Source organism: Nycticebus coucang, chromosome 2 (genome assembly GCF_027406575.1).
Source record: "Nycticebus coucang isolate mNycCou1 chromosome 2, mNycCou1.pri, whole genome shotgun sequence".
NCBI lineage: Eukaryota > Metazoa > Chordata > Mammalia > Primates > Lorisidae > Nycticebus > Nycticebus coucang.
In genome coordinates this window covers 140,087,699-140,101,954 of record NC_069781.1, presented here as the reverse complement: position 1 = coordinate 140,101,954, position 14,256 = coordinate 140,087,699, and the positions used below count along the sequence as shown (strand labels likewise).

The window sequence follows — 14,256 nt, the reverse complement described above, 5'->3', positions numbered from 1 at the left end:
GCTCACCATCGCAAAATCTAGGAGGCTTGGGGGGACAGGAGGCACAGCAGTTTCCACCGAGTGCACGCTGGGCTCCTGGTTGACAGGCACTGCCCAGCGGCTACAGGCCCATGGGAGGGGACCTCTGTCTCTGGGAGCTTTCTCTGCGAGGGGAGGTGGAGGACAGTGGTCAGTCCACAAAGCTTCGCATAGCTCTCAGGGAGAAGGCACTGGCTGACTCACACAGGCATGCCCTTTAGGCACGCACAGGTGGATCTGCACTCGGGACTAGACGCGATTCCCCTTGGGAAACTCTGTCTGGCAGTGTCGAGGAGGACCCTGTCCCAGATGGCTTACTGGGTTTGAGCCAGACCAGGAGGGCTCCGTCCTGTGGCGAGCGGACTGACTAAGGGCATATCAGTGCTCCATGTAGCCAAAGTCACGCAAGAGAGGCAGTGCCACCACGGCGAGGTATCTAATGCACGTGACCTCGTGGGACAACGAGGCCCCTGACCAGAATGTCAAGTGCATCCCAACAGCCTCAATCATATACCTGGACTCGAGTTGGGGAATTTGGGAGGCTGGGCCTGTACCCGAGTGCCCTGCCCAAGTGAAAACACAGCTTGTGGCCCTGAACACGGCCGCTGTCCCCTGGAGCCCAGGCTTCTCCCTCAGGTCTCCACATCACACCAGCCTGGGAGATTCGGGGCTTTGGAGCCACAGGGCCTCATGCTGAAAGTTAGCCCACCACACCCAACAGCCCCTTAGCCGCCACAACCACGCGCCATGGCGGCTTTCCTCCTCAGGCTGAAGGCCCAAGCCAACCACTCACCTGCCATCCTCCCTGCTAGAGGGCCGTCCTGGGCAGAAGGGCTCCCTGAAATACACAGTGGGGGGAGCGCGAACTCAGTGAGGAGGCGCCCCGTGTGGCCTGTCCGAGAAAATAGATCCCTGACTCCCAGACTGCAGAAGGGGCTTGGTTTGCTCTTGTGGAGTACACAGACCAGTTCGGGGGGCCTCAGAGATGCCCTCTTTGGGGTCCAGATCTCCAGCTTAAGAGACAATTGCCCGTCACAGGACACCACAATCCGTGCATCCAGTTTTTGCAAAACGCTCACCTAGGCTGGGCCTCAGCTCAATCCTCTGGTGTATGATTTTTTTTATTCATCACCTCTCTTCAGACATTAGGTTGTCATCATCGACCCAAGCCATGGCAACCCCTGCCTGCCCACGCCTAGGTGAAGCTGGACATGGAGAAGCTCACCACACCTCAATGCAGGAGGCGGGAGGGCGACGAGGAACTCGAAGTTCCACCTAGTGCATGCTGGCCACCAAGTTGACCGCCACTGGCCAGTGACCCCGGGCCCGAGGGACCGGAAGTCCGTGTGCGGGGATATCGTCTACGGGAGGAATGTGGAGGACAGTGTTGGACGCCAAAGGCTATGCAGACTCTTGGTTTGGAGGCAGGGGCTGGGCGGGTAAGGCATGGGTTGCGGGGACTCAAGGACGGGTCTGATTGGGAGCCGGACCAGATGTGGTGCCCCGGGGCCCTGGTGCCCCTCGGGTATCAGAGGACTGCAGGCCAGACTGCTTCCTGGGCTTGGGCTCGGGCTAAACAGGGAGGGCTGCATCTTGCGGCCAGCCGGCTGACCAAGACTATCTCAGTGCTCCTTGCTCCCAAGATGCACCCCAGGGCTGCGCTGGCAGCTCCAGGTGGGCGTTAGGGCATGTGTACACAGAGTGAGCCCAAAGGCTCAGGTCAGGAAACCAAGGGCATCCCCACAGACCTGATCTTCTACAATTCTCCCTGGTTTGGTGCTTCAGACACTGGGCCTTTACTTGCGTTACCTGTCCCCATGAAAACACAGGCCATAGCTCTGATCTGGGTTTACTGGCCCCTGAAGACCAGGCGTCTCCCTCAGAAGTGACTCCCTGTGCAGTCCCAACACAAGGGCACACCCACATGGGCCAGTTGGTGCCCGAGGCCTCTCGGCCCCTCCTTTTGGGGGCCCGACTCCCTACCATCGTGGACGTGACCTCTGGCCTCCCAGCCAGCTGTGGCCAACTTCACTGGGACATTTCAGTGGACCCTGAGAGTTCCCACCTCGAGGCTGCTCCGCATTCAGCCGCCCACTGACTGCGGAGGGACACCCCTGCCCGATGTCTCGCCTTGGCTGCTCTAGGGGCCAGACCTGCCCTGAGCTGTGTGTGACCCACGGCCTCCGAAAAGGGCCCCTTGGTGCCACAGGGGACCTGGACCTAGACCACTAAGGAGGACTTGTGCCCTTCCTTCAGCGGGGTCCCGACCCAGGGAGCATACCCCAGAAGAGGGAGCCCATGGGCTTTTCAGCCGGAAGTGCTCTTTGCCATCGTCTGAGCCAGGGCCCCCACCACCACCACACCCGTAACTCCATGTCCTACTGGACTGTGCAGATGCCCTAGGCCATGCACACACCTGCCATCTTCCCTGCCGGAAGGCCAGCCTGGGTAGAATGGCTCCCGGAAATACATGATGGTGTGGGGTGGGGGAGTGGGAACTCAGCAAGGAGCTGCGCACATGGCCTGCCCCTGTGGGAATGGACCCGTGACACATAGCCCACACGGTGAGCTTTGGGTGCTCACTGGGGAGCGCCCTGTACTGCTTGGGGCCTCGCCCATCCTGAGAGGCCCTACAGGGCCCCAAGGTCTCCAGCTTGGGTGGCCACTGCCCGCCCAGCAGCCACAACATCACGGCTTCCTCTTGCAAAAGCCCCACCTGGGCTGGGCCTCAGCTCAATCCTCTGTTTATGATTTTTTTTATTCGTCACCTTTCTTCAGACAATTTAGGTCGTCATCATGGCCTCAACCAAGCCCAGGCCACCCCTTCCCTCCACCCAGATGTTCAGCCGGATTTAGAGATTCTCACCATAGTGCAATCCAGGAGGCTTTGTGGCTGGGAGGGACAGCAGTTTCCACCTAGTGCATGCTGGGCTCCAGGTTGACAGCCACTGCTCAGCTGCAACAGGCCAAAGGGAGGGGACCTCTGTCTCTGGGAGCTTTCGATGCCGGGGGAGTTGGAGGACAGGGTTCGGTCCCCAGAGCTTCACCCACCTCCTGGGTTGAGGGCGGTAGATGACCCACCCAGGCATGCCCTTGTGGACACCTAGGACGGATCTGCCCTGAGGACCAGATGTGGTTCCCCTTGGGACCCTCGCTCCGGCTAGGTCACAGAGGACCGTATCCCAGATGGCTTACTGGCCTTGAGCCAGACCAGAAGGGCTATGTCCTGCGGCCTGCCGACTGACCAGGGCAGTAGTGACAGCGTTGCATGGAATCCACTGCCCGTGACTTCACGGGCCACTGAGGCCCCTGGCTAGGAAGCCAAGTGCATCCCCACAGCCCTATTCAGATTCGAGGACCCGAGGTGGGGAGTTCCACAGGCTTGGCCTCTACCCAAGCGCCCTGGCCCCACGAAAACACAGCCTGCGGCCCTGAGCTGGGCAGCTCTACCATCGCACCCAGGCTTCTCCCTCAGGTTTCCACATCGCACCAGCCTGGGAGAGTCTGGCCCTGGAACCACAGGGCATCAGGTCGAAACTCGGCCCACCTCCAAACACCCCCCAGCCACTGCCACCACGCCCCATACAGGCTTTCCTTCTCACAGCTGAAGCCACAAGCCAACAACTCACCTACTGTCCTCCCTGCTGGAGAGCCATCCTGGGCAGAAGGGCTCCCTGAAATACATAATGGGGGGGGAGACAAAATCAGCGAGGAGGCGCCACTACCCCAGCCTCCGCCACAACCCCCCCGTGGCGTGCACAAAGGAAATGGATCCCCGACACCCAGCCTGCAAAATGTGCTTTGGGTGATCCCCGAGAAGCGCACAGACCAACTCGGGGCAGAGTCCCAGAGCTGCCATCCTGGGCGTCCAGGTTTCCAGTTTAAGAGACAATTTCCCGTCACAGGACACCGACATCCGTGCGTCCGTTTTTTGCAAAACGCTCACCTAGGCTGGGCCTCAGCTCAATCCTCTGGTGTATGATTTTTTTTATTCATCACCTCTCTTCAGACATTAGGTTGTTATCATCGACCCAAGCCGTGGCAACCCCTTCCTCCCCACATGTAAATGCATCTGGACATGGAGAAGCTCACCAGAGCTCAATGCAGGAATCCGGGGGCCAGGTGGGACCCGAGTTTCCACCTAGTGGATGCTGGCCACCTGGTTGAGATCCACTGGCCCGTGACACCTGGGTCGAGGAACGGGACGTCTGCCTGCAGTGACCTCGTCTGCGGGAGGAACATGGAGGACAGTGTCGGACGCCAAAGGCTCTGTAGCCTCTTGGTGTGGGGGCTGGGTCTGACCAGCGCAGGCATGGGCTGCGGCTACCCAAGGATGGATGGTCTCGGGAGCAGGGACCAGATGCTCTGCCCCGTGGGCCTTTGCACCCCTCGGGTAGCAGAATACCTCAGGCCAGACCGCTTCCTGGGCCTGGGCTTGGGCCAGCCTGGGATGGTCGCATCCTGCGACCAGGTGCCTGACCAAGACCGTCTCAGTGCTCCTAGCTCCCGAGACGCACCCCAGGGTTGTGGTGGCAGCTCCAGGTGGGCCGTACTGCCTGTGTACTCATAGTGAGCCCAGGGGCCTAGGTCAGGATTCCAAGGGCATCCCCACAGCCCCAATCTTCTACCCTTCTCCCTGGTGTGTTTCTTTAGACACGGAGCCTTTACTTGCGTACCACGTCCCCCTGAAAACATTGGCCATGGCTCTTATCTGGGCTTACTGGCCCCTGGAGTCCAGGCGTCTCCCTAAGATGTGACTCCCTGCGCAGTCCCAACACAAGGGCACACCCACATGGTCCAGTGGTGCGTGGGGCCTCTCGGCACCTCCTTTCGGGGGCCCTACTCCCTACCATTGTGAACGTGACCTCTAGCCTCCCTGCCAACCCTGGCAGGAAGCCTAGGGCATCCCCACAGCCCCAATCTTCTACACTTCTTCCTGGTGTTGCACGGGGTATTTACCTGCGTACTCTATCCCCAGAAAACATTGGCCATGGCTCTGATCTGGGTTACTGGCCCCTGGAGTCCAGGTGTCTCTCTCAGAAGTGACTCCCTGCGCAGTCCCAACACAAGGGCACACCCACACGGGCCAGTGGGTGCCCAGGGCCTCTCGGCACCTCCTTTCGGGGGCCCAACTCCCTACCATCGTGAACGTGACCTCTGGCCTCCCTGCCAACCATGGCCAACTTCACTGGGACATTTCAGTGGACCCTGGGCGTTCCCACCTGGAGCAGCCCCGCATTCAGCCGCTCACTCACTGTGGAGGGACACCTCAGCTCGATCTATCGTCTTGACTACTCTAGGGGCCAGACCTGTCCTCAGCTGTGTGTGACCCACGGCCTCCGAAAAGAGTCCCTGGCGGCCCTAGGGTCCTGGACCTAGACCACTAAGGAGGACTTGCTCCCTTCCTTCAGCGGGGTCCCGACCCAGGGTGCATACTCCAGAATAGGGAGTCCATGTGCATTCTAACTGGACGTGCTCTTCTCCATCGGCTGCATCTGGGCACCCACGACCACAGCCGAAACGCCATGCCCTACTGGACCGTGGGGATGCCCTAGGCCTTCCACACAACTGCCATCTTCCCTGCCGGAAGGCCAACCTGGGAAGAACGGCTCCCAGAAATACATGATGGTGTGGGATGGGGGAGCGGGAGCTCAGCAAAGAGCTGCCCACATGGCCTGCCCCTTGGGGAATTGGACCCCTGACACAAAGACAACACAGCGAGCTTTGGGTGTTCACTGGGGAGCACCTGTACTGCTTCGGGCCTCGCACATCTCGAGAGGCCCTACTGGCCCTCCAGGTCTCCACCTTGGGTGGCCACTACCCGCCTGGGAGCCACAACATCGCTGCTTCCACTTGCAAAAGCCTAACCTAGGCTGGGCCTCAGCTCAGTCCTCAGGTTATGATTTTTTTATTCATCACTTCTCTTCCACAATTGAGGTCGTCACCATCAACCCAAGCATTTCAAGTCCACCCCTTCCCCCCACGCATATGTGCAGCTTGACATGGAGAAGCTCACCATCGCAAAAGCTAGGAGGCTTGGAGGGACAGGAGGGACAGCAGTTTCCACTGAGTGCACACTGGGCTCCTGGTTGACAGGCACTGCCCAGTGGCTACAGGCCCATGGGAGGGGACCTCTGTCTCTGGGAGCTTTCTCTGCGAGGGGAGGTGGAGGACAGTGGTCAGTCCACAAAGCTTCGCATAACTCTCAGGGAGAGGGCGCTGGCTGACTCACACAGGCATGCCCACTGACTGCGGAGGGACACCCCAGCCCGATCTCTCGCCTTGGCTGCTCTAGGGGCCAGACCTACCCTGAGCTGTGTGTGACCCACGGCCTCCGAAAAGGGCCCCTTGGTGTCCTAGGGGACCTGGACCTAGACCACTAAGGAGGACTTGTGCCCTTCCTTCAGCGGGGTTCCGACCCAGGGAGCATACCCCAGAAGAAGGAGCCCTTGGGCTTTATAGCCGGAAGTGCTCTTTTCCTCCTCACAGCTGAAGCCACAGTCAACCACTCACCTGCTATCCTCCCTACTGGAGGGCCATCCTGGGCAGAAGGGCTCCCTGAAATACACAATGTGGGGGAGCGCAAACTTAGCGAGGAGGCGTCACACTCCCAGCCTCACCCCCACCCTTGGCCTGCTTTAATGAAATGGATCCCTGACACCCAGCCTGCGGAAGGAGTTTGGGGTGATCCCCGATAAGCGCACAGACCAGCTTGCGGCGGGGTACCAGAGCTGCCATCCTGGGCGTCCAGGTTTCCAGTTTAAGACATAATTGCCCTTCACAGGAAACCAACATCCGTGAGTCCTTTTTTTGCAAAATGCTCACCTAGGCTGGGCCTCAGCTCAATCCTCTGGTGTATGATTTTTTTTATTCATCATCTCTCCTCAGACATTAAGTTGTCATCATCGACCAAAGCCATGGCAACCCCTTCCTCCCCACACGTAGATGCATCTGGACATGGAGAAGCTCACCAGAGCTCAATGCAGGAGGCCGGGGGCCAGGTGGGACCCGAGTTTCCACCTAGTGGATGCTGGCCACCTCGTTGAGATCCACTGGCTCGTGACACCTGGGTCAAGGAACGGGATGTCTGCCTGCGGTGACCTCGTCTGCGGGGGGAAGATGGAGGACAGTGTCGGACACCAAAGGCTCTGCAGCCTCTTGGTGTGGGGGCTGGGTCTGACCAGCGCAGGCATGGGCTGCGGCTACCCAAGGATGGATGGTCTCGGGAGCAGGGACCAGATGCTCTGTCCCATGGGCCTTTGGACCCCTCGGGTAGCAGAGTACCTCAGTTCAGACCACTTCCTGGGCCTGGGCTTGGGCAGCATGGGAGGGTCGCGTACTGTGGCCAGATGGCTGACCGAGACCATCTCAGTGCTCCTTGCTCCCGAGATGTTTTGGTGGCAGCTCCAGGTGGGCCGTACTGCCTGTGTACTCATTGTGAGCCCAGGGCCCAGGTCAGGAGCCAAGGGCATCCCCACAACCCCAATCTTCTACCATTCTCCCTGGTGTGGTGCTCCAGACACGGGGCCTTTAACTGCGTATCCTGTCCCCATGAAAACATTGGCCATGGCTCTGATCTGGGCTTCCTGGCCCCTGGAGTCCAGGAGTCTCCCTCAGAAGTGACACCCTGCGCAGTCCCAACACAAGGGCACACCCACATGGGCCAGTGGGTGCCCGGGGCCTCTTGGGCCATCCTTTCGGGGGCCCGACTCCCCACTATCGTGAACTTGACCTCTGGCCTCCCTGCCAAGCGTGGCCAACTTCACTGGGACATTTCAGTGGACCCTGAGCGTTCCCACCTGGAGCTGCCCCGCATTCAGCGGCCCACTCACGGCGGAGGGACACCCAGCCCTATCTCTCGCCTTGGTTGCTCTAGGGGCCAGACCTGCCCTGAGCTGTGTGTTGACTGACAGCCTCCGAAAAGGGCCCCTTGGGGCCCTAGGGTCCTGGACCTAGACCACTAAGGAGGACTTGAGCCCTTCCTTCAGTGGGGTCTCGACCCAGGGAGCATACCCCAGAAGAGGGAGCCTATTGGCATTCTAGCTGGAAGTGCTTTTCTCCATCGGCTGAATCAAGGCCCCCACCACCACAGTCGAAACTCCATGCCCTACTGGACCGTGCGGATGCCCTAGGCCTTCCACACACCTGCCATCTTCCCCGCCGGAAGGTCAACCTGGGCAGAACGGCTCCCTGAAATACATGATGGTGTGGGATGGGGGAGCGGGAGCTCAGAAAGAGCTGCCCACATGGCCTGGCCCTGGGGGAATTGACCACTGACACAAAGACGACGCAGCGAGCTTTGGGTGCTTACTGGGGAGCACCTTGTACTGCCTGGGGCCTCGCCCAGCCCGAGAGTCCCTACTGGGTCTCCAGGTCTCCCCCTTGGGTGGCCATTACCTGCCTGGGAGCTACAACATCGTGGCTTCCACTTGCAAAAGCCTAACCTAGGCTGGGCCTCAGCTCAATCCTCAGGTTATGATTTTTTTATTCATCACTTCTCTTCCACAATTGAGGTAGTCATCATCAACCCAAGCATTTCAAGTCCACCCCTTCCCCCCATTCATATGTGCAGCTTGACATGGAGAAGCTCACCATCGCAAAATCTAGGCGGCTTGGGGGGATAGGAGGGACAGCAGGATCCACGGAGTGCACGCTGGGCTCCTGGTTGACAGGCACTTCCCAGCAGCAACAGGCCCATGGGATGGTACCTCTGTCTGTGGAATCTTTCTCTGCGAGGGGAGGTGGAGGACAGTGGTCAGTCGACAAAGCTTCGCACATCTCTCAGGGAGAGGGCGCTGGCTGACTCACACAGGCATGTCCTTTGGGCACGCACAGGTAGATCTGCACTGGGGAAAAGACGCGATTCCCCTTGGGAACCTCTCTCTGGCAGGGTCGCAGAGGACCCTGTCTCAGATGGCTTACTGGGTTTGAGCCAGACCAGGAGGGCTCCGTCCTGTGGCTAGCCGACTGACTAAGGGCATATCGGTGCTCCTTGTTGCCAAAGTCACACAAGGGAGGCAGTGCCATCATTGCGAGTTATCTAATGCACATGACTTCGTGCGACAACGAGTCCCCTGACCAGAAAGTCAAGTGCATCCCAACAGCCTCAATCACATACCCGGACATGAGTTGGGGAATTTGGGAGGCCGGGCCTCTACCCCAGTGCCCAACCCAAGTGAAAACATAGCATGTGGCCCTGAACTAGGCCGCTGTCCCCTGGAGCCCAGCCTTCCCCCTCAGGTCTCCACATCACACCAGCCTGGGAGATTCAGGGCTTTGGAGCCACATGGCCTCATGTTGAAACTCGGCCGACCCCCCCCAAGTGCCCTTGGCCGCCACAACCACGCGCCATGGCGGCTTTCCTCCTCAGGCTAAAGGCCCAAGCCAACCACTTACCTGCCATCCTCCCTGCTAGAGGGCCGTCGTGGGCAGAAGCGCTCCCTGAAATACACATGGGGGGGGGGCGCAAACTCAGTGAGGAGGCGCCCCGTGTGGCCTGTCCCGGGAAAATAGATCCCTGACACCCAGACTGCAGAAGGAGCTTGGTTTGCTCATTTTGGAGTACACAGACCAGTTCGGGGGGCCTCAGAGTTGCCCTCTTTGGGGTCCAGATCTCCAGCTTAAGAGACATTTGCCCGTCCCAGGACACCACAATCTGTGCATCCATTTTTTGCAAAACGCTCACCTAGGCTGGGCCTCAGCTCAATCCTCTGGTGTATGATTTTTTTTATTCATCACCTCTCTTCAGACATTAGGTTGTCATCATCGACCCAAGCCATGGCAACCCCTGCCTGCCCACGCTTAGGTGCAGCTAGACATGGAGAAGCTCACCACATCTCAATGCAGGAGGCGGGAGGGTGACGAGGGACCCGAAGTTGCACCTAGTGCATTCTGGCCACAAAGTTGACCGCCACTGGCCAGTGACCCCGGGCCCAAGGGACGGGACGTCCGTGTGCGGGGTTATCGTCTGTGGGAAGAATGTGAAGGACAGTGTTGGACGCCAAAGACTATGCAGACTCCTGGTTTGGGGGTAGGGGCTGCGCGGGTCAGGCATGGGTTGCGGGGAATCAAGGACGGGTCTGATTGGGAGCCGGACCAGATGTGCTGCTCCAGGGGCCCTGGCATCCCTCGGGTATCAGAGGACTACAGGCCAGACCGCTTCCTGGGCTTGGGCTCGGGCTAAAACGGGAGAGCTGCATCTTGCGGCCAGCTGGCTGACCAAGACCATCTCAGTGCTCCTTGCTCCCAAGATGCACCCCAGGGCTGCGCTGGCAGCTCCGGGTGGGCGTTACTGCATGTGGACTCAGAGTGAGCCCAAGGGCTCAGGTCAGGAAACCAAGGGCATCCCCACAGCCCCAATCTTCTACCCTTCTCCCTGGTGTGGTGCTTCAGACACTGGGCCTTTATTGCGTAACCTGCCCCCATGACAACAGTGGCCATAGCTCTGATCTGGGTTTACTGGCCCCTGAAGACCGGGCGTCTCCCTCAGAAGTGACTCCCTGTGCAGTCCCAACACAAGGGCACACCAACATGGCCAGTTGGTGCCCGGTGGGACTGACTCCCTACCATTGTGGATGTGACCTCTGGCCTTCCAGCCAACTGTGGCCAACTTCACTGGGACATTTCAGTGGACCCTGAGCGTTCCCACCTCGAGCTGCTCCGCATTCAGCCGCACCCTGACTGCGGAGGGACATCCCAGCCCGATCTCTCGCCTTGGCTGCTCTAGGGACCAGACCTGCCCTGAGCTGTGTGTGACCCACGGCCTCCGAAAAGGGCCCCTTGGTGCCCTAGGGGACCTGGACCTAGACCACTAAGGAGGACTTGTGCCCTTCCTTCAGCGGGGTCCCGACCCAGGGAGCGTATCCCAGAAGAGGGAGCCCATGGGCTTTCCAGCCGGAAGTGCTCTTTGCCATCGTCTGAACCAGGGCCCCCACCACCACATCTGCAACTCCATGCCCTACTGGAGTGTGCAAATGCCCTAGGGCATCCACACACCTGCCATCTTCCCTGCCTGAAGGCCAGCCTGGGCAGAACAGCTCCCTGAAATACATGATGGTGGGGGGTGGTGTAGCGGGAACTCAGCAAGGAACTGCCCACAAAGCCTGCCACTGTGGGAATGGACCCCTGATACACAATCCACACGGTGAGCTTTGGGTGCTCACTGGGGAGCGCCCTGTACTGCTTGGGGCCTCGCCCATCCCGAGAGTCCCTGCAGGGCCCCAAGGTCTCAAGCTTGGGTGGCCACTGCCCGCCCGGGAGCCACAACATCACGGCTTCCTCTTGCAAAACCCCACCTGGGCTGGGCCTCAGCTCAATCCTCTGGGTAAGATTTTTTATTCATCACCTTTCTTCAGACAATTTAGGTCATCATCATCGTCCCAAGCAAGTCGAGGTCACCCCTTCCCCCTACCCATACGTGCAGCCAGATGTAGAGAAGCTCACCATAGCGCAATCCAGGAGGCTTTGTGACTGGGAGGGACAGCAGTTTCCACCTAGTGCACAATGGGCTCCAGGTTGACAGCCACTGCTCAGCTGCAGCAGGCCAAAGGGAGGGGACCTCTGTCTCTGGGAGCTTTCGATGCCGGGGGAGGTGGAGGACTGGGGTCGGTCCCCATCCCTCTCGGGGTGAGGGCGGCAGCTGACCCACCCAGGCATGCCCTTCTGGACCCCTAGGATGGAAGTGCACTGAAAACTAGACGTGGTTCCCCTTGGGACCCTCGCTCTGGCTAGGTCACAGAGGACCCTATCACATATGGCTTACTGGCCTCGAGCGAGACCAGAAGGGCTGTGTCCTGCGGCCTGCCGACTGACAAGGACAGTAGTGACAGCGTTGCATGGAATCCACTGCCCGTGACTTCACGGGCCACTGAGGCCCCTGGCTAGGAAGCCAAGTGCATCCCCACAGCCCTATTCAGATTCGAGGACCCGAGGTGGGGAGTTCCACAGGCTTGGCCTCTACCCAAGCGCCCTGCCCCCGTGAAAACACAGCTGCGGCCCTGATCTGGGCCGCTTTACCATCGCGCCCAGGCTTCTCCCTCAGGTTTCCACATCGCACCAGCCTGGGAGTGTCTGGCCCTGGAACCACAGGGCATCAGGTCGAAACTCAGCCCACCTCCCAAACACCCCCCAGCCACCGCAACCACGCCCAATGCAGGCTTTCCTCCTCACAGCTGAAGCCACAAGTCAACCACTCACCTGCTATCCTCCCAGCTGGAGGGCCATCCTGGGCAGAAGGGCTCCCTGAAATACACAATGGGGAGGGAATGCAAACTCAGTGAGGAGGCGCCACACCCCCTGCCTCCCCCCACCCCACCCGTGGCTTGCACTAAGGAAATGGATCCCTGACGCCCAGCCTGTAGATGGCGCTTGGTGTGATCCCCGAGAAGCGCACAGACCAGCTTGCGGCGGGGTCCCAGAGCTGCCATCCTGGGTGTCCAGGTTTCCAGTTTAAGAGACAATTGCCCGTCACAGGACAACAACATCTGTGTGTCCTTTTTTTGCAAAACGCTCACCTAGGCTGGGCCTCAGCTCAATCCTCTTGTGTATGATTTTTTTTTATTCATCACGTCTCTTCAGAGATTAGGTTGTCATCATCAACCCAAGCCATGGCAACCCCTTCTTCCCCACACGTAGATGCATCTGGACATGGAGAATCTCACCATAGCTCAATGCAGGAGGTCGGGGGCCGAGTTTCCACCTAGTGGATGCTGGCCACCTCGTTGAGATCCACTGGCCCGTGACACCTGGGTGGAGGAACGGTACGTCTGCTGCGGTGACTTTGTCTGCAGGGAGAAGATGGAGGACAGTGTTGGACGCCAGAGGCTCTGCAGCCTCTTGGTGTGGGGGCTGGGTCTGCCCAGCGCAGGCATGGGCTGCGGCTACCCAAGGATGGATGGTCTCGGGAGCAGGGACCAGATTCTCTGCCCCATGGGCGTTTGCACCCCTCTGGTAGGAGAGTACCTCAGGCAGACCGCTTCCTGGGCCTGGGCTTGGGCCAGCCTGGGAGTATCGCGTCCTGCAGCCAGGTGGTTGACCGAGACCACCTCAGTGCTCCTTGCTCTGGAGACGCATCCCAGGGTTGTGATGGCAGCTCCAGGTGGGCCGTACTGCCTGTGTACTCAGAGTGAGCCCAAGGGCCCAGGTCAGGAAGTGAAGGGCATCTGCACAACCCCAGTCTTCTACCCTTCTCCCTGGTGTGGTGCTCCAGACACGTGGCCTTTACCTGCGTACCCCATGAAAACATTGGCCATGGCTCTTATCTGGGCTTACTGGACCCTGGAATCCAGGCATCTCCCTCAGAAGTGACTCCCTGCACCGTCCCAACACAAGGGCACACCCACATGGGCCAGGGGGTTCCCGGGGCCTCTCGGCACCTCCTTTTGGGGGCCCAACTCCCTACCATCGTGAACGTGACCTCTGGCCTCCCTGCCAACCGTTGCCAACTTCACTGGGACATTTCAGTGGACCCTGAGCGTTCCTACCTGGAGCTGCCCCGCATTCAGCTGCCCATCATGGCGGAGGGACACCCCAGCCCGATCTCTCACCTTGGCTGCTCTAGGGGCCACACCTGCCCTGAGCTGTGTGTGACCCACGGCCTCCGAAAAGACCCCTTGGGGCCCTTGGATCCTGGACCTAGACCACTAAGGAGGCCTTGCGCCCTTCCTTCAACGGGGTCCTGAGCCAGGGAGCATACCCCAGAAGAGGGAGCCCATGGGCTTTCTAGCCGGAAGTGCTCTTTGCCATCTGCTGAGCCTGGGCCCCCCCCACCGCAACCGAAACTCCATGCCCTACTGGACCGTGCGGATGCCCTAGGCCTTCCACACACCTGCCATCTTCCCTGCCGGAAAGCCAACCTGGGCAGAACGGCTCCCTGAAATACATGATGGTTTGGGATGAGGGAGCGGGAGCTCAGCAAGGAGCTGCCCACATGGCCTGCCCCTGGGGGAATGTACCCCTGACCCCCTGCCCACACCGTGAGCTTTGGGTGCTCACTTTGGAGTGCCCAACCTACTCGGGTCCCGCACACACCTAGAGGCCCTCTAGATTCCTCAGGTCTCCCACTTGGGACACGAATGCCCACCCTGAGACCCAACATCGTAGCTTCCTCTTGCCAAAGCCTCACTTAGGCTGACCTCAGCTCAGTCCTCTTGTTTATGATTTTTTTATTCATCACCTTCCTTTAGACAATTTAGATCGTCATCATTGACCCAAGCAAGGCAAGACCAACCCTACCCCCTA

The 14,256-nt window shown here is 59.6% G+C and overlaps 8 non-coding genes across 8 annotated transcripts; all 8 read right to left on the bottom strand.

Annotated features, from left to right (window-relative positions):
- Positions 1-1,104: 1,104 nt before the first annotated feature.
- LOC128580143 (small nucleolar RNA SNORD115) lies at positions 1,105-1,184 on the bottom strand. Its single transcript, XR_008378480.1, has one exon. It is a non-coding gene; the product is annotated as a small nucleolar RNA SNORD115 (small nucleolar RNA).
- A 2,787-nt stretch (positions 1,185-3,971) lies between these two features.
- Positions 3,972-4,051, bottom strand: LOC128580168 (small nucleolar RNA SNORD115). The gene has a single exon (XR_008378503.1). It is a non-coding gene; the product is annotated as a small nucleolar RNA SNORD115 (small nucleolar RNA).
- A 2,799-nt stretch (positions 4,052-6,850) lies between these two features.
- Positions 6,851-6,930, bottom strand: LOC128580178 (small nucleolar RNA SNORD115). The gene has a single exon (XR_008378512.1). It is a non-coding gene; the product is annotated as a small nucleolar RNA SNORD115 (small nucleolar RNA).
- A 1,539-nt stretch (positions 6,931-8,469) lies between these two features.
- LOC128580187 (small nucleolar RNA SNORD115) lies at positions 8,470-8,548 on the bottom strand. The gene has a single exon (XR_008378519.1). It is a non-coding gene; the product is annotated as a small nucleolar RNA SNORD115 (small nucleolar RNA).
- Positions 8,549-9,710: 1,162 nt separating this feature from the next.
- LOC128580142 (small nucleolar RNA SNORD115) lies at positions 9,711-9,790 on the bottom strand. The gene has a single exon (XR_008378479.1). It is a non-coding gene; the product is annotated as a small nucleolar RNA SNORD115 (small nucleolar RNA).
- Positions 9,791-11,319: 1,529 nt separating this feature from the next.
- Positions 11,320-11,398, bottom strand: LOC128580173 (small nucleolar RNA SNORD115). Its single transcript, XR_008378508.1, has one exon. It is a non-coding gene; the product is annotated as a small nucleolar RNA SNORD115 (small nucleolar RNA).
- Positions 11,399-12,537: 1,139 nt separating this feature from the next.
- On the bottom strand, positions 12,538-12,618 carry LOC128580171 (small nucleolar RNA SNORD115). Its single transcript, XR_008378506.1, has one exon. It is a non-coding gene; the product is annotated as a small nucleolar RNA SNORD115 (small nucleolar RNA).
- Positions 12,619-14,146: 1,528 nt separating this feature from the next.
- LOC128580188 (small nucleolar RNA SNORD115) lies at positions 14,147-14,227 on the bottom strand. The gene has a single exon (XR_008378520.1). It is a non-coding gene; the product is annotated as a small nucleolar RNA SNORD115 (small nucleolar RNA).
- Positions 14,228-14,256: the final 29 nt, after the last annotated feature.